The 26,895-nt window shown below is 43.8% G+C and overlaps 1 long non-coding RNA gene across 2 annotated transcripts in view; it reads left to right on the forward strand.

Annotated features, from left to right (window-relative positions):
- LOC126866706 (uncharacterized) overlaps nt 1–26,895 on the forward strand; it is a 101,009-nt gene that overhangs the window by 6,781 nt on the left and 67,333 nt on the right. The window contains exon 1 of one of the 2 annotated variants that reach the window (XR_007690013.1): nt 6,583–16,715. The exons of the other annotated variant lie outside the window; for it this stretch is intronic. This is a non-coding gene — a long non-coding RNA (uncharacterized LOC126866706). Of the gene's footprint in view, nt 1–6,582; nt 16,716–26,895 lie in introns of those variants that run through there. 2 annotated transcript variants of the gene reach the window in all.

Raw genomic sequence — 26,895 nt, forward strand, 5'->3', positions numbered from 1 at the left:
TTTGCAACACAAGTCGAAAAATAGTGTAACGCTCGAGCGTACACGTACGGTATTGGCTGATGTTGCGAGCGATGCGGCCTTTCTTACCATTAACTTTCAAACGATCAGACTCGATGACGCGAAAGAGATTTTAGAGAAAATATATGAAAATTTCCAAAGAAATTATTCTTTGCCCAACATACGTACCGAAGAGACGATCGTTATTCATCGTGTAGCAAATTTCCTCGAAATTGTAGCCAGAATCGATTCGCCTAGGTATCGAGAATAATATTTCCCCGGTGTTACGTATAGTATTTATCGATAATTTATTTTACTAGGCACGTTCCTATATTTGTCCAGCCGGCAATAACAGGTTCTAACAGTGCATTCGACAATGGTTACGTGTCTCGTATTACCGTTAACGTTTTCGGAAACTCTTTCTCTCCTCAAAATTAGGACACTTTCACTGTCGTACGAAACACTCGGCACCTCGACCAACCATATTTCATCCAGGTTGTAAAGAAAGCCAACGACGTTTGTCCCTGGGTCACTACTTAAAATTTCACTGCTCTTCGCTTAGCATATCTTTGTTACGGCACACGTTACGTACGGTTCAACGTTCACTCTACGTCCATTTCGTTTTCCCGTTTAAATACACGAATCCGTGATGTTACTTACGATCTTACGCGTTTCCCTTCGGCTCTTAACCATAACTTAACTTTATACAACGATCTGATATTTCGAATCTTTATTCGGATAAGGCGGCGACGAACGACGAGGAACGATACGCTTTCTCTCGATCGAACGCAAGTAAGTTTACGTTCAAATCTGACAATTGTTAAAACAATACGATTTCGAGAAGCAACGTTCGTCCGAGCATTAATTTAATCTTCGCCGATTCAAGGCCACCTCGAGCAGCGAAACGATTCTTTCGTTACACACGGCACACATTTTCTTTCCTTTTTTCATTTTTCTATAGTAGACGTAGAGAGCAAGTAGGTAGCAAAAGAGCAAGTTGAACGAGTAAGCGAGCGAGAAACAGGCAAGTCCTGAAGGGGCCTCGAGCATACGCGATAGATGAAAGTGAAAGGGAAGGTAGAAAGGGTTGGCGGACGTATATACTCGTGGCCGCTGTTACTCGCCATATACTCGGCCGCGGGGGCCCACAGCGCAAGATTTACAATCGCCACGAGCCAGAACGGGCCAGAAACCAAGGAAAATACCACGAGGCAGTCGCGAGTACCTGCGTGAACGAGCAAATCACCGCGCCAACCATGATAACATACGTCTGTCCTAAATTACAAGACCAATTTCCATGGTTGGAGAAAAATCTTACATCGACTCGCATTTTCCTTTCTTTCTTTCTTTCTCTCTTCCCCTCTTTCGCCTTTGTTTTTCTTCGTTTTATTTAAACGGACATACACGTACATCTCTATTAATAGACAAATGCTCTATTTTTGAACGAGAGGTATTTCAAGGGAGAGAAAACTCCGTGTTCGCAAGAACTTTATACAGACTATTGGAAAATTGATAACTCGGCCGTTGCAGGTATGTATTTCATTTCGTTCTTTCAACAGCTACGCCGCCGTTCCTCTTGAATGGAAGCGACTTGTTCTGCAAGTAGGCGAATATATGCGTTCGTAATTGACTTTTCAGTCGAGCAGAAAGAGATTGTTGTGTTTTCTCGACGATCGAGTGGGTGAAAACGCTCCCTACACGATTCTAACAAACTTTAGGATAACATTCTGTTACACGGCTACGAATCGCGATTGAAATTACGGATAGAAAGCCGTAGGTATCACGATGATCCCATCGACACTGCGGAGAATAACACTTTGTCGTGTAGGCGGCGCAAGAATTCCACTTTAGATCCCATGTTACACTCCATTTTAGCTTTCTCTAAAATTTAAATTACTTTACGATTTATGTAATTCATACCGTCGACTCTCGTCGTGCGATGAAATATTAACATTTCTCGCATAAAGGAAACGCGTAATCCGTGCATTATCCGAACGCTAAAAACGTGAATGGCGTTCCACTGAAAGATAATTCAATGAATATTTCACAACCAAACGTACGTCGACCAAATTCTTGATTGCCTCTCAAACGTATTCAAGGTTAGCGCATATACTTTCCCGTAGAAATATCTATTAGATCGGAAAGTTACTCTTCCATCGAACATCTTCTTGCATTTGCGTCAAATTTTCATCGGACGTTCGTTACAAGGTACGTAGCCGCATCCGTGGATAGCCGTGGAAGGGACCAGCCGCCATTCAGAAGATCGAGACGCAACGAACAACCGTATTCCGCGCAATCGACAGAAATTTCAACGCGCGATGTAATCGTATCTGCCAATTCGGCGAAACTCGGCTCGAGTGAAAGTGCACGCCGCGAGTGAAACATTTTCGCCTAACGTCTTAAACCGTTAAAATCGCGCGGCCGAGTTTTATCGTGGGACGACGTCCGATTTTTATTTTACTCGGAAACAACAATCGCGTTTTAACTTGGTTTCTCGCCTAGCGATCTTACATAATCAGCAGCCTGTTGCTGTAAACTCGAAAGAGCGCTAACGAATTTCAAGCAGCTTCGAAGTTCGTACATGTCGTTCCAAGTGCGGATCAACACTAACTATTTATACGTTAATACGTTAATACGTTTATACCTTATAAAAAACTTACTTACAAGTCTTTCTTATATCGTGTCGTCGACGATCGATGATTTCGCCACGATGACCGAGCGCGACGTCGACGTAAATATGATACCGTTTCAAATGCTCCCTTGTTACGAGTAAATATAACGAGATCACGATTATATACGAATGTCGCGTAGAAATATAATAATAACAATTGTATCGAAGCATAAATTATCGAGGCGATAATTTTTTATTTGTAGACAAGAATCTTCAAATACCGTTTACCAATAATGATAATCGCCAAAGATGAATTTGGGAAAGCGTCAGCGGTATCGCCAGCGAAAACGGTGGAATACGCGTCAGATGCTTACAAGTTTTAAGCGAACCTAACGTACGTTAGAAAGCCGTAAGAAACGATCTGACGCCGGTAATGTCCGTGACCAATGGTGCGCCAAGGGCCGATTATCAAGATGCAAAAGCAGAAACGATGACCGAAGAACGAGACTAAGAACTTGCTCTCTCTCTGTCGCGCGCGCAGTGCGAATCGCACGCGCGGATTCCCACGGTACGAGATAAGACCTGCAGAGATAAAGAGAAACACGAGGGGGAGAGAAAAAGGGAGAAAAGAAGAGAGAGGAAGGGAGGGAGGGAGAGCAGGGTAGGGAGAGATGCGAAAAGGAAACCGAGTAAAAAGAGGAGGAGAAAAGGAAAGAGAAAGAATAGCGGTGAGAGGACAGGGGAGAGGGGGGGGGGGGAGGGAGGGAGGGAGGGAGGGAGAGAGAGAAAACGGCGAGGACGATGTGGGAAAAGAGGAAGCTAATCAGAAGCGGAAGTACGCTCTGGCGAGGCCCGAGGCCTTGAGAAGCATAGTCAGCCGCGCAGCTTTTAGCTCTCTTAATTGCAACTTCATTTAACGTGCCCTACACATCGAAACGTTCGACCAATCCGAGGCCTCTACGCCGCGAGACCGCGTCTTAATAACCGTCTTATCGTCGGCGAAGAAACGTCTGAGAAGGAAGCAACCGCAGGCGGACCGTGGAAGGTGAAAATGGTCGAGAGACACGCCGGCAGCCTACGTAGAAAATTCAACATTCTTTTATACAAATGCTCGTCGATCGCGTACCGACGTTCCTCTTCGTTCATCCATCTTTTCGTCGTTCGACGAGTTGAACAAGCGGACGCATAGCGAAATCTACTAGACGTTGTCAAAGGATAAATTTAAATTTACGATTGTGACGTATTTCCCATCCGGGCGAGATTCGCATGCCCGCGAATGTTTTTTTCAAACCAATATCATAACGTTGTAGGTACTAAATCGTAATAGGCCGATCTACGATGTGTTTTTTATACATCCATATTATGCCGGATGTTATTGCCACGCTATGAGTATCTGCTTAACGCTTAACAGAAAAAAATGCAATCGTGTTAAATATACTATACTCGTACTGTGCCTGCGCGTGATTATAGTTATCTCGCGGCACCTATATTAGTTACAATCGGTCCGCGATAATCGAGTTTTGCTATCAACTGCCAACATTTCTATAGAGCGATAATGCTACGCGTTGCAGTTTCGTTCCGATTTAATCCCATCTATGACCATGAAATTAATTTCCAATATCACAGGAGAAATCAAACGTTCGTAACAGATAGGAAAATAGAAATAGGACGAACGATAGAACGATCGGGGTCTGCACGAGAAATACAACGCGGTCGACGTTCGTAAAACGGTTTAAAGAATAGCGAAATAGAAAATGCACGTGTTACCTGCCGATCGCAATTAAGCGAAGAAAACGTACACTTATCTTACGTAACGTCAATTGGACGTGATTCACGATGGATTTAGTCGGTTGTGTATCGATTATCGAGAAGCGATCGATATCAAATAGAACGTAAGAGGCACGCGACATTGTTTTCGAATATCGGATATCGAATATCGTGGCCCATCGAACTCTCGATACTCGTTTACCAGCTTCTCGTTAATTAATCGTTTTTACGGCAGCCGATCGTCCTCCGCTAAACGAATCAATGATCTGCTGATCAATGACCATGTAACGTAGATAAAAGCGATCGAGATTCGCGCTGAAACGTTACTATTTACTCGGCCGTTGAAAACAGGTGCTTGAAAATTGCGCGACAGATATTCAAGCTTTTTGTTTAATAGATATTACTATTTGTTTAATAATAAATCGTCTGTATGGTAGATTGTTCGTAAATACACCTGTTACAAGTCGAGTTACTCGAACACGCGGTTATCTCGGTACGAATGAAAATATTTTCTTTCCGATGTGCCGATCAAATTTGTCTTAATGGAACCGAACTCGCCTTTCACTAGCCTTACTAATCATCCAGCGAACACTACCGTATATGGCATCTGTAAAGTATTTTGTAGTTTGCGTAAAGAAATATTTATTTCTACGTACGCTTCGAATATCACGAGTGACGCAATCGCATAAATAATTTGTTTAGAAAATGTAATGTGAAAGTAAGGGGCCTGTATTCTGCTTCATTCGCCGAAGCGTTCTATGTGAGATAATTCGAAAGAGTGTTACCTCCAGAGAGAATTCTCTTCTATGAAAGAGACAACATTTTCTTCTATGAAAGAGTAGATTAACGTTAACTCGGAATTTCGACTGGTTCACCTTTCAAACTTGACCGTAATTTCTGTTTGCATCGGAATATTTGCGTCGATGCAAGTTCTATATGCACTGACTATGCGAGAGCGCAACATAAATATATCCGGCAGATAATGACCACATGAATACGAAATGGCGAACGTAAAGACGCCTTTCGACGAGCCCGACCTTGACTCGAGATCGCTTTTTCTTTACGATCCGTCATCGCGAGCCATTGATGACCACATAGAACTCGCGAGTCCCTCCTCCATCTTTTTTTTCTTAAAAACTGTTGCGCAACCAACGTTCATGCACGACCATGGAACACCTGAACTTGAATTGCACGTTCAGGAGAGAAGTTTTTACGTCGTTATGCGAACGAGTGGACGAGTCTATTCGAAAGTTTTCTGAAGATTACCAAGATATTAACGAAGGACAACAATGACCAATAAACAGCAAGGACAACGAGGACAACGACGGCCGCGGTGAAATTGTTATTTCTTTCGTACACCGAATACCTGGCTCGTTCAAGGGACCATATTATACGTATTTTAACGTTTATAACGTTCGCGCTGCTATTCTTATTCGGACGAATACACGCAAATCGATCAGGTTCGGATTTAGTACTACAGGCTCTTCGACAGAAATAGGAATTACTTTCGCGAAGTCAATATAGTCGTGCAATTTGTTCTACAACTGGTTCGATCATATTTTCTCATTGTCAGTGCGGTTCGTTGCAATCTATCTACCTGTCTCTGAGTACGTTAGATCGTTTTTGCTTCCAATTACGTCGCCACTTTAATTTACACAGTCTCTTATATCCAATCGTATGGAATGTTGGTTCACTGCTCCGGTAATTTCCTCATTATCGTTCGTAGTTTCGCCGTTTCCTCGATATACCGACATGCTGTGTCAAGTGACGCGCGGTGAAATAAAAATCCAGAGAACTCCTCGAACTCGTTGAATTTCGTTTTCAACGGGGTTTTCTGCTGCTTCGCGTGCACGTAATTGCACACGAGCTCGTGCTACGAATCGTCACGTTCCGTACGAGTTTTATGCAAATATCGTCAGCTCGCATCGTTTCACTTGTACGTACAAACAGTTCGAATTATCGATGCTAGCGTAACGATTAAGCTTACAGAAATTACGCCGAGTATCGTTACACAAATTCGCATCTAAATTCGTTTGGTTACATGGGCAATCGTTTGCCGATGTTTGAGTGCTAGCAATTTTTGCCTCGACACGTTAACTCGATTTACGAATCGTAACAGAAGCGAAGAAATTTAAAACAGATCGGTTGTCGCGTTCGTCGCTTAGTTTAAGGATAATGCTTTGCTATTCCGTATTCTATGTTCTCACCTTGTCGTTTTAATCGTCCGTATTTTATCCAATATCGGTGGTATCCAAAGAAAGCAAGTCGGCGAACGGCGGTGTTTTCCTTAAGACTCTCTCGAAGAGTCACGAAGCATCTCCACGAGCCGACGACCCGAAATCCCGTGATAGCGGCGACGAGGACGACGGTACAGACACGTGACATACATTGATATACCGGAGCATGTATCACCACCGGCACGAGAAACAGATCGCAGCACGTCGTACAGGAACGCAGACGAAACGATGGAACATTAAACAGACGGTGTAGCAACGAAATATGATCGAGACAATATCGGAGTTGGCACTGAGAATCACTTCACATCGAAATACACGTTCACATAGTCACGATACGCGAATGAATGACAAGTCGTAGTCTTCGTGCTTGAAGGAAATTCGAACGCAACCGATAATAATCAGAAGTGGTATTCGAATGTAGCGTGGTTCTTCTTAATTTCACACATGCCACAGGATAACCACGCGCGATCTCATCGAAAGGGTGTAATTTGGTAGCCCGATACGTCGCACGACACCCTAAAGCGATATTCGAGGTAAACGGAAGAACGATGTATCGGGCACGATAACTAGGATCACACTGACGGCGATGGTGACGATTATGACGATAGCGACGACGATGACATCGACGATGATGATGATGACGACGACAGCAACAACAAAGACGACGGCGACGACGACGACGACGACGGCGACGACGACGACGACGGCGGCGGCGACGGCGGCGACGACGACGACGACGACGACGACGACGATGACGACGACGACGACGACGACGACGACGGCGACGACAACGACGTGGAGAACTTTTTTCCAACGGGGTCTGCTCCGTTGGCTGCCCAGGGTCAACCGGCTGGCTCCGAGCGCGGCACTTTTACCCGTTGGGTACTCTCAAGGACTCGGAGGTAGCTCCTATTCCTTTCTCTTATCCTTTCGCGCGCGCGCCTTTTTTATCCCGCTAACCTTTTTAAGCGCACTTTTAATTCCGCTCGGCCGCGTGTCTCCGTGCAGCGTGCACGAGCTCTCCAAGATCTTATTGTAAAAGAGCGACGTACGTCGAGCAGGATCGCCGGGGGATGTATTATCGATCAAAGTGGAGAGAGACACTGGGAAAATCCAGTACGCCGAAAGGGTGAACCAGAGTCGAAAGACTAGAAAAGTACGTGGTCTCTCGTCAGAGTTGAGAAAGATAACAAGTGGATTCAGCCACATCCGGATCGTCTTTCAAACTTGTCCTCCGCTACTACTGGTGTCCTCGACAGAGAGACTTCTCCGTCCTTTTCCTCTTTCTCCCGGTTGCCGAGCCGTCTGACTTCTTCTTTCACGACTCGGCACTCCGCCGGCCGCTTCGTCGTCGTCCACCCCCTGAGACGATCCAGAACTCGTGCTCGAACACCGTATCTCCACTGCGTATCGTTGCCTTACAATTTCCTGCGACGCGGCGGATCACCGCCGTTTCTCTCTCCTTCTTCCACTTGCTTCTCTTCTTCCTCTCTGCCTCTCCCTTTCTCTATCTCCTTTCTCTTCTGGTTTTGTAATCCGTTTTACGAAACTTCTATAGCCCGGACGTGGTAGCGGTGGCGGTGGCGGTGGCGGTGGCGGTGGCGGTGGCGGTGGCCGTGGCGGTGGCGGTGGCGGTGGCGGTGGCGGTGGCGTGTGGTGGAAGCGAACGGGACGCGATCGAAGGATCAAGAGACGGGCTCGAATTCTACCACGAAATTGGCTGCTAAAGGCACGCCGTGACAGGGGATCCTGGTGCCTTCTTCGTCCCGGAAGCGGGTTACCGGTGGGATACCAGCGACGACCTTGAACACTCGCGTTTCGCAGCGCACAACACGACCAACAAACATACGAGAACGATCGTTTCCATCGCTTTCCTCGTCGACGTCGCGGACACGGTCGACGATTCGGACGAACACGGGCAACGATTGTGATCGAACGCGTTCACCGTATGCGCGCTCTTTCACCTGTTTTCGTCGCGGGAGAGACCAAACCGAGAGTTCGCGTCGGCGTGCACCAGCGTCGTCTAATCGGAATTAGACACAGATTTCACGAAGCAGCGGACTAGAAATGTTGTTACACAATTGCACACTTCTTTTCTTGCTCCCGTTTTCCGTCTCGTCTCGTTTCGTTTCGTTTCGTTTCGTTTCGTTCCGTTTCGTGCGTTCCACTGTTCGAGTTCCCGACAATCACCGTGTTCCTTCCGCGGGAATGGTGCCCGCGATCGACTCTCGCTTAGGAGACACGTCCAAGAGAAACAGCTCGAAGGTGGGACCAAATCCGAAAGCCACCGAGAGAAAGACAGAGAGAGAGAGGCAGAGATATTCGGCTATGCCCAGCCTACGAGACAGGATCGGATTTTAGCGCGCTCCGCACGCGCTCCCGCGAGCCCAACTCGGCGGTTTCAACTTTTACTTTCAGCTCTTACACAACGCAGCCCGCTCTTGCTTGGTACGTAAGCGGCAACCAAGCACCGAGTCTCGCTCTTTGCTCTTCCGAAGCTTCTTCTTCTTTTTCTTCTTCTTTTCCTCCTTTCCACCTTCTTCTTTCTCCTTTCTCCACCTTTCCCTTCCTTTCTCTTCCTTTCGCTCCGATCCTTTCACGATTTCACAATTTCCCCAGCTGTCTCGGCTATCTCTCTCTTTATTTCTTCCTTTCTTTCCCCCTTTCTCTCTCTTTCTCTCTTTCTCTCTTTCTCTCTCTGTCTCTCCCTCTCTCTCTCGCTTTCCCTGTGTCACAGTTCCAATTCTTGCGATGTTAAATATCGTCGTATCGATGCCGACGATGCACAACCGCGATCCGCTTAAACCGTTGACATTCTTCTGAAATCCCCGAAAAGCTCGTTTAATATACGACACCGGACTTACCTAAAGAGCACGTGCGTCGACGAAAGCACGTGCGGATGAGCACGTGTCCGGTGTTTTCGTTCGGCAGGAACGCGCACTCGGATCGCACTGATAACGACGTGTTGTGCCACTCGTTTTCAGATACCACGATATAATAAAAAGCCGGAGAAAATTCACGGTGCGGACGATGTCCGATCGTGTCGGCACAGTCCCATGGAAATCCGGTAGATAGGAGCAACCAGAGGCCACGTGGCCTCCCGACGAAGACTCGCGGCGAACGACGGCAACGATCACGACCACGACCACGACAACAATGACAACGACGATGATCGTGAGCACGATCACCGATAGAAACGAAACGTTAACAATGTTGTCGTTGACTTTCACGAAATTTGTCTCACTACACACGCGTTGCACACACGCACGTCATACACAGAAACGACACGTTCGATCGACACGATGTATGTTTTTCGCGCGTGATCTCTCTCTCTTTCTCACTTCGCCGGAGGACTTCTTCAGGGAGAGAGGGTCTCTTCCGGTCTCCGCGGTGTGTCTCACTGCTCCTCGCTCCGTCGTAACTTTTGCGCAAACCCGAGACCCTCTCTTACTCTCTGTGCTGTTCACGCTCTCTCACTCTTTCCTTCTTTCTCTTTTCCTCTTTCTCCCCCCTCTCGCTCTCTTTTCCCTCCCTCTCTCTCTCTTGTCCCTCTCTCTCTCTCTCTCTTTCTCTCTTACTCTCTCCCTTTCTCTCTGTCTCTCTGACTATCCGTCTATCTCTATCTCTACCTCTATCTCCGTTCTGCGTACGATACTTCGCTTTTTCTCTCTCTTTCTCTTTCTCTGGCTGGTCCTAGGTAAACGCGAAGAGAGGTAGACTGGGCAGTCGACGAGTGACTACGGTGGTGGTGGTGGTAGTGATGGTGGTGGTGGTGGTGGTGGTAGTGGTGGTAGTGGTGGTAGTGGTGGTGGTTACGATGGTGGTGGTTGATGCGATCCGATAGTAGTGGTGGTACACGAATTCCGCTTGAAACGAGTGCGTATATACCGTCCACTGATCGGAGCGTGGCAGGACGGTGACAGTGACGATGATGGTAACTGTGGTAGTAGTGACTCTGCGGTGGTGGTGGTGGTGGTGGTGGTAGAGAAGAGGCCAGGTGGGCCCCGTGGCTTACAGACGAGCCCAGAAAGGGTTGAGGGTCCGAAAAGCACGGTTCTCTCTCTCTCGAGAACTCCCGGCGGAATACTCACGCTAGAGAGGAGGCCTCGCGAGCCTCGTGAGTTCGTTCGTAAAGGGACCGTAGTATTGGTTCCTCGTCGAGTGGCACCTCTTCTCTTCTCTCTTCCTCTCTTACTCGCTCTCCCTCTATCTATCTTTTTCCTACGCTTACTCTTTCCTCCCACCATTGCCCCACCACCTACCACCACCTTCCTCCACTCTCCCTTTCCCCACTGGTGCTCTCACTATTACATTACAAATAGCTCTCTTGCCTAGGCCGCGTTTGTGAGGTGTTGCTCCTTCCGTGCACATTTATGTTACTCAACATTGTGTGCAAGTACGCGCGCCACGATTCACGTGTGGAACCTGTGTGTTTGTGTTCCTCGATGCACATGCACGAACCGTCGTACGATAAGAGTACAGACTTCGTCTGTTTTCGTTTCTTCCGTCTTCTTCTCTTCCTCTCTCTCTCTCCCTCCCGCCCTCCCCGCCTGCTCCCCCTCTCGCCACCCGCCCTGTCTCACTCCCTTCTACGTTCTCCTTTTCTCTTTCTCTGTTTTTCATCTTTTCTTTCTCGTTTCTCCGTCTAGACGCGCGCATATGTCCATATCGTTCGGTAGTGTGCACACGTACGAACGCACACGCGAAAATCGCAACCACTCTATACTCTTTATTCTCGTCCTCGTCGCTCGGATGCGGCCGAATAGCGAGTTTCTTTGTCACGATAATGGTGTAATACAAGGCTCCGCTCGTGCTCGTGCACGTAATACGTAAGAATGGAGCGAGAGAGCTTCGCAGACCCTTGCGCGCCTCTCCTTTTCTTTCCTTCCTTCGTTCTTTCGTTCTTTCTTTTACCCTTTCTTTTTTTTCTTTCTTTCATTTCGTTTCATTTCCTTCCTCCTCTTCCCTACGACCCGAGCTCTCTCACCCCGTCTTTTGCGACCCAACGTTTCCGTTCTTTCTGTGCGTCCTCCCGTGAGCCTTTTCCTCCTGTGTCCACCATGTCTATCTCTGTAATCTCTGTCCCGTTCCCTCTATTATTCTGTCTTCCTTTATCACCGGCTGAAACTTTATCTTTTGCTTTTCACTGCCCTCCCTCGATCCGTCCCACTCCCACTCTTTGTCTTTCCCGCTTCTTTTCTCACTCCGCCTCGATCCTCTGGTCTATGCGAACGAGCAAACGCGCTTGCGCGTCTCTTCAGTCTCTCGCGAACCGAGCAGATAGAACGTTATGTTTTCACCGCCTCCCTTCTTCCTTCCCCTTCCTCCTTCCTGTAAATCCCTCTCTAGGCTCCAGATCGCTCTCTCGTTTCTTTCGCCGACCTTCCAACACGTACCTATTCTCCTTTCGTTCACCTATCACTCCCACGTGCTTTCTTCCCATTTAAGAACGTATGGCCCGCGACCGGCCGTTTCATCCAATCGGTTCGAGCGCGCGACCGTCGCGCGTACTCTTTTTCATCCGAAGAATTATGTCGTTGTTCCAGTTATGCATCGGAAACGCTTTCAGCCGTGATCGATAGTGAAATGCTTGAATGACTCGCTGGTAAACACCTACTGCTTCGAGCTTCCTCCGCGTTTACTTTGATTACGAGTTTAGCTCGTGACACGAACATCTTTAACCGCTCTTATCGTCGGATTAACCGGTTCTGCTTATTTGTCCGTTTGTACACGGTCCGTTCCATGCTTCGATCGTTTACAAAAGACTCGCTTGCTTACTATGCTGCAATTCGAATTTTTTAGAATGGTCCGATGGTCCATTCGCAGCTTTGCGCGGTAGTTGCTTCGAATCGATAATTACGCGTCGCAAAGCATCGTAAAAGTTGCAAGGAAACTCTCGTTATCGCGAACCGGGTCTACGAAAAACGAGCGGAAGCTTTTCAGCGACGTTTTTTCATTCATTGTTGCGATTCGTGTCAGCCGTCTGTACGCCGCGCGTTCGTTTCATTAACGAAAGCTTTAGCTCGTGAACGTTTTACTTTTCATTCGGACTATTTATAAACATTCTTCGAAAGAATTTCATGGCCGACTGGTGTGGCTTGAATTCGAGTCGGTGCACCAGGTATGCGATTGTTTCGTCGTTCCTCTTTCTCTAGCCAGATAGCAGGGGACAGGCGTACCCGCAGCTAATGCCATTCGTAGATTCGGTCAACGATGTGCACGCGTCCGGAGATTACGGCAGCGCAGCGGCTGGCTATACTTAGAGCGGTAGACGAATTTCGCTCGGGGGACGCTCCGAAAGGAGGTCGAGAAACAGCTGATGCGATATGTGTTGCGTTCAGCTCCTCGCCGCGATAAACTCTTCCTATGCTCTTTCTCGCCACGAAACATAGTCCGACCGTATTAACACGTTGACTGTCGGACGAATTTTGCATGTTTTACGTATAAAGTGCGAACGTTGTCGCTTATTTTATTAGCATCGTACGTAAGATTTTGTAAGATGCGTATATAGTATGCCCGATTTAAATATATATACGCGCTATATTCTTAAGCATCGTAAATGCAAGGGAATATTTTATACGAAAGTCGGTGTTTCTTTCACGGAAGAAACTCAACGCTATTACTACCGACTAATACGTAGCTACTTGCACGTGTATGTAATATACAATCGGTTAAAATTAAAACGATACGAAACTATCCAAGTATATGTGATTATGTTCCTATCTCGATAACGGTAAACGCTAATATTGATAAAAATACTTGCATGCTTTCTAACCGGGGATAAAAAGATCTGGTACCGGTCATTTTGATTTGGTAGCTTTGTTGTTCGTATAACATTTTGATTTTTATTTTCATTGTTATTACATTATATACATGTTGTTTTAATAACGACGTAATTTTTTTTAAACGGAGCTGTTGTTACTGTCGTCACTTTATTATACATTTCATGAGATGAATTCAACAATATACATCACGAGTACATTTCAACGTTAATTTGTGAAAAATTACTAGCAAATACGTAAGTAAGTTTGTATCTTCTAGTCGTGCCATCTGTGTCTACGATACGAGAAACAATCGAGTCGAATGCTTTTGTTTAAAGGAGTGATTACATTAGCGTGTTCCTACATATATGTAATACCGCGTGTACCCTCGATCCAGGGGTATACAGACTACAACAACCAACATTGTTACAGCATTTTCTAGAGCATTTAGTACTTGGCGTCAGCGTAATTACGAATATTGAAAACTGTACGAATAGACCGCTTATTTAATTTAAATCATCGATGACCTCCATGGTGCCCCTGGTAGATCTATCGTTAATCACGAGTAAGTCGTATGACATACGTGTTAATTCGATTTCTTCGATCGAATAAAGTACTTGCGGCTATAACAAAAAGCAAAGATCGAGGGAGCCTTGAAATAAAATAATCGGAGCCGGAATAACGTGAAAATGTCAGTACGTTGCTTTGTTCGAGTTGTACGAACTGTCGTCGGCCTCGTTCGATTTATTTCGTGATTTAATAGTAGGTGCTGGAAGACGTTGAACAGGCCCGTTACTGTGTTCCACCTGCGTTAAAAATGTCATCCTCTCGCTTAATAATTTAGTCGCTAATCGATGAGAAATCGATGACCTTTTGGACAAATATGAGCGTGGTAACTTGGTAACGCCGTCTTAATCAATTGAATCCAACGTTCGATCGTTTCGACAGTCGATAAAAAGAAATGCGAGCGGTAGCGATGCGTTTCCCGGAGGTGTATCAACGTTAAATGTCAGGTTAATCATCGTTCACGCGATCCATTATTTGACGTTGATTATCGAAAAATTGACGACGATTTTTCGAATGAACGAACGTAAAAACGTAAAAGGCAAACTCTTTCTCCGTTCTTTTTCCTATCTTTCTTTCTCTTCCAAGAAGCCGTCGTACGTTACGTTAAATATTTACCCGTGCTATCTACGTCGGCGTAATTGCGAGAAATTAATTAATTCGCGCGCAGTCTCGTGGACTCGGCCCGTTACCGCCTGGCGTCGAGTTATCGAGCTCGATACTATTTATTTATTTATGGTGCGGTCTAAATTAAAAGCGCGTCGAGAAGGCCAAACGCCTTGCGTAATCGTTACAGGGAACACTCGGCTGTTTATCATTACGTGCGAAAGATAGAAGGAAGTGGAGGGGGAAAAAGGAAGTGAGAGAGAAAGAAGAACGAAGAAAAGAGAGAAAAGTTGCAAGGTCCTGTTCGACCTCGGCACGCATGCAATTAAACGCTCTGCTATTTTTTTTTCGCAATTTCTTCTTTGTTTTCCACTGTACCATCGAGATCTGCGTTTTGCTAGTATTCGTTTCCTTCGGTTTTTGCTTAATTTGCATTCGTCTTGCTCGTTATTTATCACAGCGTAGTATTCTTCGTTTCATCGTATAGCCAATGGAGGAAAAGCCGACAGATGCCGCGCAAATTGCTTGGTGAACTTCTATCTTGCCGTTGCTTTCTACATTGAATTCGTCTAGTTGAAAGTCGTGACAGAGACTCGTAACTATAAACTACTAACGTCGACCATGTACATAGGTGGTGAGCAAACATTTCTCTCGCTATCTGCACAATCTTATCACCTTAGAAATTCTTTTCCCCGCCTGACTCATGCGACGGTATATGTATAATTAGGACAGCCTACTCCAGTCGTCGCGTCGTTGTCGACCGGTAAAACGAATTCAACTCTTTACCACGGCGGAATCGAAAGGTCTTTCGTGCGATAGCGTTTCCCCGCAGCCACCATTTCCATGCTTACAATTTCTAACTGTTGCGTCCGCGATTTGATATTTCACGCAATACATAATCTTCTATGAACGTTGCTCAACGCAGTCTGTCGCTCGACGTAATTCTTTACGAACGTGTATACGTTATATATAGTTATATATAGTTGGAACGGCACGCGCGAAAGTATCAGCCTCCTTCTGTCACAGGCAACGTAAAAGAACAGAAATTCCGTTGACACGGCACTATGCACAGAAATTATGGAACAACACCCTTGGACCGCTTGGTCTCTTTCGTGAGACGGTCTCACCCTACTCCTAACTCCTTCGCTCCGTCTTTTTCTCCGTCCATTTCTCTCTCCTTCTCTCTTCCACTGTCGGACTCTCCTTTCTAACTCTCCTTACTGCTACCTCGTCCCATGAGATGGTCGCCGACCGTCGTACTTGCACCTTTCTCACAACACGACGCGACGCAGCTCTAGCCATTCCTTCTTTCCTTGTCCCTTTCACTCGAATCGAACCAGAAGGGGAAAGAAGCTTCAGCGAAACGAGAAAGAAAGAGAGAAGAAAACCGTGAAAAGGGAAGGGAGAAGCGGGGACGAAGGTGCAACGGAACGGGATGAAAAGGGGGACGAGAGAAGAAAGAGGGAGAAAGAGAGAAGGAGAGTGTCGAAAGAGAGAACGAGTGAGAATGTCGAAGAGTGAGAGGGGGGGGGGAGAGAGAGAGAGAGATAGGGAAGGAGAATGCAGAATGAGAAATAGAAAGACGGAGATCCAGTTTGACCGTATAGGTTAGATCCTCGTTGGTCTCGTATATTTCGAGGTGACTCGTTTTATTGCGAATCCGGTTTGCTTCCCGTGACGGAGGGTGAAGCAAGAAAGCGCGCGAGGACGAGAGGAAGAGAAAGAGAGAGAGGGTGAACGCGCGAGAGGGCTGCGATGGACGGCGAAGGAAGTGGAGGAGGAGGAGTCGTAGGAAAAGGAAAGGAAAGGGAGGGATCTTTCTTTGGTCGTTCCAACGATACGGGCCCTCCCTTTCTCCTCTCATTCTCTTCTAGTCGACGCTGCACGCTTCGTTGCTGAATCGTTGCCTGTCGAGCTTCCATCGTTGCTGCCTCGGAAGAGACGGCGAACGCGCGTCGGTGATGCTTGCTCTTGTTGCTACCGCTAGTTGCTACCGACCGGTAGTTCGAACACCGATGCACATTACGCGATGCTGGTGTAGGTGATAGAGGTGACGAAGCTGGAGGTGGTGGCCAGTTTCAAGGTTGCCTCCTCGATCGTTACAACTTGCGCACACAGTTAACAACTAGTCGTACTCATCTTGGACGATTTCTTGGGCACGATTTTCTACCGGTATGTCGATACTCGTGCTCGATCGCGAATATACAAGTATGCGTTCAACGTCATCGATAAATTCTCTTGCTTTAATTGCATAATGATTCGCCGCAGATACGAGAGATTTAAAAGAGGTATTACAGAATCAATCGATCGTCGTCGACGTTATTTCGACCCGTCCTTCGGAATCGATAAAAATAATCAATTTGTTTGTTTGCTTAATTGCATATCTGGTATCGTTACTTGTTGCGCTTACTCGTTGTACGTTATTTTCGCAAGCGTCGCACACGAGCTTCGTTTGGTAGATAAGCATTTGGTCGACGAAAGCCTCGTTGGTAAATGTTCGTAATTCGAAAATAATAATAGGTGGGCTTTCTGGCAATATATTTGAAATACTAAATACCTATCTGCAATTCTTTCGGTACGTCTAAAGTTCACGAGTAAAACCGATCATAGTTTTATTTATAAAGTAGATTGTTACAAAGCTGCAAATTTTTCCAAAAATTTGTAAAAAATCTTGTTATCTGCCTAAACATCGTTCAAGATTGCATAACACACGCTTCTACGTACGTATGTCACATACGTATGTAACGCACTTAGAATAAAGATAAATGGATGTCGTAACTACAAAATGGATACTTATTAATGGTATAAGAAAAATGAACCTTTTAAACATGTTATTATAGATCTAATGTAACGAAGATTATGTTTAAAATTAGCAAGTACCCGATAATTTGGCGGCGGGAATATCCAGTGTCCTTTGGAGGAAATGCTTCGAATTAATCGTCCGTTGGTTTCGTAACCTAGCGATTCGATGATTTGGAAAATGAGAAAAACAAGCTCTTCTTCGAGTCTCGCGAAACGGCCGCGCCCCATTAGGATTCGAGGAAAAAACCTTTCCATCCTACTTCGATCGTCTGAGCGAACTTACGTCATTTATGGCGCTTTGTCTTCCTGCTCGAGGTATCTCTGTCTCGGTTTCTCGTAATTGATTACAAAGTTTAGCATAATACTTCTACCTGGGAAATTTAATTATACATTCGCATATGGATGGCATGAAAATTACGCTCGCTTAATAGAATCCGCGGTCCAGGAACTGGCGTGCAGCAACGAGAAGACTGGAACGAAACGAGAGAGATTCTTCTAATTGTCGCGCAATGCCACGATAAGTATCGCAGTAGCTAATGAAAAAATGCTTATGCTTCTCCGTGGAAAGATACGGCTCGGTCTAAAATCAGAACAAGGTTGTGTAAGCGTATGCAGAGAGTGCTAACATTGATAGGTATTTTTGCATTATCGTGGACGCGTCGTTTGATAAAATTTTAAGGAGATCCATAGTGTCACTCTAGGTCGTTGTTTTACCAACTTTCGACGCAGATAAATCGATCTTCGTTGTTTTCTACCTACGAGTACTTTCCATCTACTATAATAATACTCCGTATCTACTACTGGTATTAAAATTCTCATGGAATTTCGAGTACAACGATAACCCCGTCGCTTACGATATCGTGCGAGAGACGTGGTACGTCGATGTTATTGATTTATTATTTACTTCGAGATAATACATTTTTCTTGTTCGACGATCAATTTGTAGCAATTATTTATCAAACATTTTGCAAAATAAAATTAGTTGCACCTTACACGTGCATTTACATATCAAAAGACATGTGCGATTTGTTCGATGCAATGCCTGAGCGAATTGGAACGTAAGAACGCACGCATGAAATTGCTTCTTTCTAGATAAAGTGGAATGCCTGTTTTCTCAAACGTTCTAATAATAGCTAGCAGACAGGTGGGTACATCTATTTATGCACTTGGTTTTCGTTGTTTGCGAAATTACGTATCGTTTCTGTCATGCTAAATGCTCTTTTTCCCACAACGACACCAAGACATTGTTTCATTCTTCGCTCGCGGTAAAAAATAACCAAATAGCTGAACATTTTACCATCCAGCCGACTAAATTATTATTCATAAATTCGTTTCGAGTCGTAAAACGATTCTTAGTATACCGGTATTGTACTTGCATCTGTTACGTCATATCTCTATCCATTCAACCTGTTCCATGCATTTACATTTCGCACAAAGCGCACGAGTAAAATTGATCCATTCGCACGCGTATGCCCGCACATTCCCATGTGTTCCGTCATTTTTCGATTCGTACTTTTACCGGACCCTTCATTCGCATCACTGGCGGAGTATCTACGTATTCGCGACTACGCTAATGGATTACGCTTAAAATCGATCCGCTTTGTCGTTGATCGTGTCTTGCGTGACATCCGTTACTCTCCGAGCATCTCAACTATCGTCGGTAGCAGAAGAAAACTCGGCTGTGCTATCATCGAAGCGGGCAACGAAGTAATAGAGTGTAGCAATAGAGTAGGCTGATGTCATGCGGTAACCTTCTACTTTGCACGTACAGTTGTACACAGAAATGCGCGTCTGTTGCATCGTTGCCCGATACGGTTCGTCGTATAATTTTCTAAATTAGCGTCTCAAGTGGCCGGACGGAGAAACACGAAAAGCGGTTTCATAAAAGCTGCTAGCGAAGGAAGGAAGCCGAAGGAACGTCCGATACGATCGTTTCTTACGCAATTGGGAATTTCACGATGTCCTCGTGGTCGTTATCGTATCGGTGATTTTTGCAGGCATGGCGGTGATTCCACGGAGCTGTACGTCGAGACGCAGGCCGTACAATCGCGTATGAAAAGAACCGAGGTATACACACGGCGGTTCGTGACGAATCTTTCAACGTCGAGTTAGAGTTAACGACGGCTGATAACAGTCCTTTTTCCATGGACGTGCTCGGATAATAGCAGGAAGCCGTCGACTTTCCAAAGCGGAAAACGCAGGTCCGCGTGAGCGCGCGTTTACGTTCACGCGCGTACGCATCGAGTCCTCTGTTTCGCTCGGAGCAAAGGAAAAAAATAAACGTATTCCTGAATAGACCGGTAGCTTCGGGAAACAATAGTTGACTGGTTGCGAGAGAAAACGAGGAAAAAATCGACGCGAACAGCAAAGATGATGCAATCTCGGTATCGAGTGCGAACTGTGTACAACGAGACTTGAAACGATTCTTTCGTGAAAAATAGCGAACCTGATTGCAGATAAATGTTACTTCGCGGAATTTTCATCCTGATAGTCATCTTGTTAATGTATGATTTGTTACGCGATTGTACGTGAATCTAGAACTGACACCGGCAAATTATGTGCGAATGATACACGGACTGTCTACGCGTATACAATCAGATTACTAGATTAACGTGAAATCTCTGGGTGTACAAAAAGTACCTTACATTCACCTCGTCGTTTGAATCAACGATCTGGCAAAAGTCGTGTAAACAACTTACGAGACAGGCTATCTGGCTTAAAAGAAGATAAATGTACTTTCTTATTTGAAATTTCTAATGTAACTAGATGCGTGCGAGGGCTTGCTGCACTGTCGTTGTTGCGTGAATCTAGCTTTATTCGTTGCTTCCTAGACTTTAGAACGGAGAAGTTCCGACCGACGATCAACAAAGACGGGCAGAATAACATCACGTAGAACAAAAAGTTTTCCAAGCTACTCGCCAGGAACGTTGAACATATCGGTCATGGTGTTTTCACGTCTATCCGGAATATTGTCGATTACACCGAGATAAAAAGGTGTTTGCTCAGCATTTAAAAGTGTTGTAACACGATCGACACGTGGAAAGCGTTAGCAGGGAGTGTAGTAGCGCGTCTAACGGTTGAGCGAGATTTTGTAGAATTTCTTCTGGCTTGGATTCAGTGGAATGGCGCCTCGCGTTAATTGGTAATTGTTCCGACCGAGGGTCGACCGCGATACGATAAACGAATAACAACGATAAACGTATCGGCCGATCTTTCGTTACCTTGACTGACACATCGTTAAATCCCACACGCACTTTTTTTTTGCCTTTTTTCTAGACGATCCTGATCTCTCATCTAGTCGTCGAGCACGCCAGACGCGGCATTGCAGTGGCATTACAGATCATTATGTAATGTCATAACGTTATGTGAACGTTTTACATTCGATGCCTTGCACCACTGCGGTCTCAAGGTCTTTACATTGTTGTTTGTACAACGAGTTAACACGTCGATGCGATCCAGGGACGTATTTGCCGGAGAAAATTGTACCTCTTCTCCCGTCGATGCTTGTCAAAATTCATCGCGATAGATTCGTTCTCGTACCGTGAATCTTTACATCGGTTAAATTATCTTAGCACGTTATACGATTGAAGTTGACAAAATTCAAACTATTATTCCATATCACGTTATCTTTCATTAGTGTCGAAGATCGTTTCACTAAATATCGTGGATTATTAATTTAACGAATAATCGACTGTTCGAAATACTTTGATTACCCCTGTCAAGTATACGCCACATTTTCGGGTACTTTTCAACTCGATACGCGTAATGGTAATAATAATCGTGTTCTATTATTGGTAGTGATAAAAAAATTGTTATATAGTTGGCTTAATAAATTCGTAAAATGTTTCTACAGGTGTTCAAGTACAAGCACCTTCGTGGCACGCTATATCCATAATCGAAAAATAAAATTTAATTATTGCTAGGAAATGTTTATCGGTACGATTTAGGGCAGTTATCGTTATCACCGAGCACAGCAAAAACAACTCTCGGAGAGTCTTAACACTTCTGTAAAGACGCAACCTTGAAAGGAAATTTCTCGAAGCGATTTTTCTCGACCTTAAACTCTTCCCTTAGCCCGAATTCGTCGCAACCAGTTCGCAAGCACATAAACGCGTCAATGAAGTATGAAAGGCAAGAAACACTCTGTCAAGCAATAATTCCGCCGAGGTTAAAACTCTCCGTCTTCGGTAAACGGGAAACGTCGTAAACGTTAATTATACAAGCAGGTATAAATAAGGGTTAACGACGGATCGACCGTTTCTGGAATAAGCTCGTTTCGTCGCTACGCTCTGGATATAACCCGTTCACAAAAGAGAATTTTCTCAGCACCGAATGCCACTCTCGAAAGTGCTCTTCCTTATTGTCATTTGCAGCTCCGTAAATTATTTTCGAATGTTTTGCTAACCTCTGTCACGCCGGCAGATCTTATCGAACATTTAAACACCAAAACGTCAAGAGAGCTTCAATCGCATTCGACTCTTGTACCGTGATTTGCGAGCAAAATATATCATCGTTAGATCTTCAATTTGCATTGTCGGCTCTGAATAAGGAATTACAAATATAAATGATATAAGAACGATCTACGTGCATATGGGCCATACATCGACCGTTTCTTATTCGATAATTTATTCTTTACAATTACGACGCACGGAAGCAGGGTAAAATCTCAAAGTTTAATCGATTAATTATTTATTTATTTATTCGTGGGCGAAGACCCCTTGATATCAGGTTTGTGACAAAGTAAAAAAAGGATTAGCAGCAAATAACAATAAATCAACAGTAATTGCACGATTGCGTAAATGAGTTATAATAAAGATTCCGAAGGTAGATAAGCATTTACCAAACAAAATCAATTTTTTATTAGATCGGTTACAGATAATGACCCTTTCTGCTTTTCGCTGTGAAATAACGTAGAAAAGGTCGTTGTTTTCGAGAGCTTTTCTCTTGCAGAAAAGGAATATTATATAATTGTGTAATACAGTTTATTCAAATAAACTAGATTCTTTAAATATATATATATATATATATATATATATATATATATGTAATGTATGTAATCGCTTCCTCATCGGTGCACCATTTTTTTCCTTCCAACAAAGATAAATATCTAGATTTATGATTCAAGTTGATAATTATTTCCGAGAAACAATTCCATATGATACGAAAATAATCACAGCGAGCTGAATCAGAACAAGAGAACCGATTCGACGTTTAGTTGCACAACACCGTGTATCTAATCGATGTCAAAAGCAATAATTTTATAGAATTTGCTAAATATCACGTTATCTTATTACAGATAGCTAGATCATTACACGATTACGTAAAGTTTCATCGCGTCTGGCATTTTCTCCCCGTGCTTGTCGAAGAAACAAAGATATTCGATACGTTTCGACGATAACGAAAGAATTATGTCCATTTTTCTGTATATCGTAAATACCAAAGACTGATCGCGCCACAGTATCGACGTTACTTGTTCGGTATTTTAATAAACTGATTCGCAAAGACGAACGTTGAGCGGAATCGAGCTGAATCTTGCGTCGAGCGTATTTCGACTCTTTTCGAAGCGTATTGCTCGCATTGCCTAACGATCTTGAGGAAAGGGAGCAAAGAAGGGAGCGAAGAAGGAAACGAGAGCCTCGTTTCAGGATGCTTTCATTCACGCGGTCGCAGCCTTTACAATCCTTCGTTTCCGTGCGTGGGAAGGGTTCCATCGTGCATGCAGCTGGGTGAGGGTAGAAACTAAAGAGCGCCGACGAAGAAAAGGACGTGACATTGAAACACATTGCTGGGATAAGCGCCAAAGAAAGTGGAAATATAGGAGAAATAGGAGACAAACATTGTCATCGAACAATTATCTTTGTTAATTTTTTGCTATATTTAGCTGTTTTTGGCGAAAGAACGTTAATGTATATCATTCAATCATAATCTTTGCGACAAACGATTTCTATTTAATGTTTCAGGTATCGCGAAATATAGGTTTTGAAATTATCGTTTCTTCAGTTTCTTCCTGGCCCATGTTCGTACGTCTCCTTTTGTTCTAGTTAATTTACCAACTAACTATTAGTTTTATCTCTTTTAAATCAAGGTTATCTATTTGCGCCTCTGCTTTCTATAGATAGTAGCGAGTTCCTATGAATTGTTTTAGTACGTTTTTCGTATCTTGAGAGAACGATAACGCAAGTTATTTATATTTTTATTTTCCAATCTTGTTACGTTTAGTTTGGTCCTCGATTGGTTGAACTTTAGACTTCAAGGTTATATTTTGCAATAAAAATTGAGTAAAAGATTATAAGTTTGTCAGATTTACATAAGATTGTACAAAGAAGCCTGGTCTTACGCCAATATTTTTGTTCGTCAGCTGTCAAGATCGATAAAGAATGAAATCTGTTTCGAATTCTTCTTTCAAGTAGAAAAAAGCGCTTGGGGACAAGTGGTGGGGTTGAGATCGTAAAATACGTGCCGGTAAGGAAAGGAGGAAAGAGCAAGAGGCAAGAGGAAGGAAATACGAAGGGAATACGCAGAAGTAAGAATAGGAGAATCGAATATAAAAAAAGAGAAGAGAGAGAGAGAGAGAGAGAGAGAGAAAGGAAAACTGGTGACGGAAACGCAAAGAGAGGCAGGAGGCAGAGGAAAATACGATAGAGGCAAAGTCGCATGCGTACATTCTGATAAGGTCTTATCGTGTGAAAGCACCGTGGCCTACTTATACTCGGTGCGTGGTTGTACGCGTCTCTAACGTTTGCGTGATCGCACACATACGCGTGCATCTCATCGTTGGCTACGCACGCAACGGAGTACACACTGACGCAAGCGTGCTGTCGTGCTATTGCAACCACGCGTAAGAGTTTATGCGAGATACGAGCACGCGTGAACGAACGTGCCGTTACGAGAAAAGCCTGTCTATACACCGATGAAAATAAAGTTTCCTTTCTATTTTACAACTTATTTTTCCTACGCTTTATTTATAGACTTTGAACTTTCGTTCTTTCTAGCTGTATTCTTCGAATACTCCCAATCGATAATGATCAAAAGTATTTAGCGATAAAAGTGAATTGTGCGTATCGAGGATGTTATGGAGGAGCCACGAAGCGGGAAACGATACGAACATTTAAACGTCGTTGTGGTGTAATCGGGTGGGATTGCGGCATGCATAATGCAAAACGTTCGAGCCCTAAATACAGGGTGTCTCGTAAGTAACATAATCGGTAAGAGGGTGATTCTACCTCGAACAGACAAGTCAAAAGCGTCGAGAATAGTAGCTTCAAATATGAGCCGATAAAAAATTCATGTACCCTTCGTCTACGTGTAGAAATATTGCAAGTACTTGTTCTTTGTCTATACAGATATCGAAGATGCTTCAATATATAGACTTAAACTTACAGAGATCAGATTTCACTGCAGATGGATAGTGGAGAACGTTCGATCGAGTGGAACATTAAATATCGTCGATTACTCGCAATAATGGAAAAAGCGTGAATACAAAGGAAACGCATTTTCTGATACAACGCAATAAATACAAACATAAGTAGAGACATCAGTCTTGCAGTGAGACGCATTAATAACACTCACTGGGCGAATATCTAAAGGCAATTCTGTCAAAAATAAAATTACTTTTCCGATTGTATCGTTATTTGTCGGACACTCTGTATAGTATGTGTCTTGTTCTCGGCGTGGCAGTAGAAAAACTGCAAGAATTACGGAAACGATTAGCAAACGATGCAATTACTTCCTTTCTGACCAATTATCGTCACGAGAGGATAGACAAAAAGATTCTCGTTCGTTAGCTAGACTGAAAGGTTGGTTAGTTGATAATCGATGGACTTGGTCGATAGGCGAAAGCAGCTCCGAAAGGGGAACAATAAAGTGGAGATTCGATAGCTCCTCGTGGCCGAGTCGCAACCGCGTGTATATACACGCGAGCCCGTACGTACATACGGCAAATTGCGAAATTGGGTCGGCCAGAAATTGAAGCTGATCCGCCTGTTCTTCGCGTCGATGAGGGCAACTGCGAAGGCGACACGTAAAATTTTACCGATAACGTGCATACTTTGACGAATCGCTCGCCACTATCTCTCTTCAAACGAGCTAAATCAAAAGTCTTTCGAATCTGTCTATCAAACTATCAGATTATCTTATAACAGATATACAAGAATAAAACATCTTAGAAGAAATAATAAAACATCTCGAGAATTTAGTTGATTAGCTCACCTTCGATTCCTAATGTTATCAAAGAATTATTTCTTATGATTTTCTTTTTTGGCTGTTACGTTATGCTCACTGTAGTAAAAGTTCCTAAAATGATCAAGTTTCATAACGCGCATATGTTACGTTCGATTAAATTGTTTTCAAACAAAAATTTAAAATAATTTGAACTACGATATTACAGATATTAAGAAAAAATGCAAAACCGGGGGCCATAACCCTTCTTCTAACACACGACGATTATGGAATGATCGTAAATTTCATTTTGCGCACTTCAGACGCACTTTTTACGCACGTCACATGCGTTCAAGTTTTTAAGGTTACGCTATTTTCCTCGTAATGTACGAACGTTGTTGACGATTTAGAATTTTTTTAGCAATAGATGGGCGAAATCTAAATGCAAATAACGAGTTCTAAGTATAACAAAACATGACTCAAGGTCTTGATAAGATACTTTCATTAAAATCCATTAATCGTTGAGCATAAGCCACTTTGCTATTAAAGTATATTGAGAATATCAATAGGGAGAATTTTATTCTCCTCGTTATATAATGCTTTAAATTGTTGCATTTGATCTCATCGCTGAAAGAGTGATACGACATCGTTAAATAATCGTAGAATAATAATTTGAACGTAAACGTGGAATGTTAGCGAACCTTACAAACAAGAACTGACCGGTTGATCAAATAAATTGGATTTCTAGTACGGTTCTAATTATTATGAATCATTTTTATACATAAATATTCGTGTTGTACAGAAGAAAATTCGTACTTTTAACTCGATGTAAGCATAATACATATTTCTTAATGACGCACTGCGAACATGTGCAATAAAGTTTAGCTATGAGTAAGAGCATCGTGCTAAAATTCGTGAATGCATTTAACGCCTGCCTGCTATTTATGTCCGCGATGCTAATACAGATTATGCAATATTGTCGATGACATTCGTTGAAAACGTAATTGCAATGGAATTTGTGTTTTAATTACCTCAAAATTCGACTGGTGTAAGTCTCCGAATTTACCGATCCATTTTATAAATTTTTCCGGTTGCGTTCGATCGATTATTCAATGATCGAGACTGGACAGTACGTTATCACTGAATAGTATAAAAATTTATAACTGGATTTATACTCGATTGCACCGACTTATTGTTGTGAAACGTTCACTGTCAAACGATGCTCTATCGATTGTCACGCAACGTACATAAAGTATAAACATTCTTCGTTGGCGCAGTACAATTCCGTTTCGAACGAATATTTTCTATTTCGTTCGTTACCTATTGTCAGTTTATATCTGTAGCTCTTTCTCAATGTATAAGTTCGATATATCGAAACACGAATTCGGTATTT

This window comes from Bombus huntii, chromosome 6 (assembly GCF_024542735.1).
Source record: "Bombus huntii isolate Logan2020A chromosome 6, iyBomHunt1.1, whole genome shotgun sequence".
Taxonomy (NCBI): Eukaryota; Metazoa; Arthropoda; class Insecta; order Hymenoptera; family Apidae; genus Bombus; species Bombus huntii.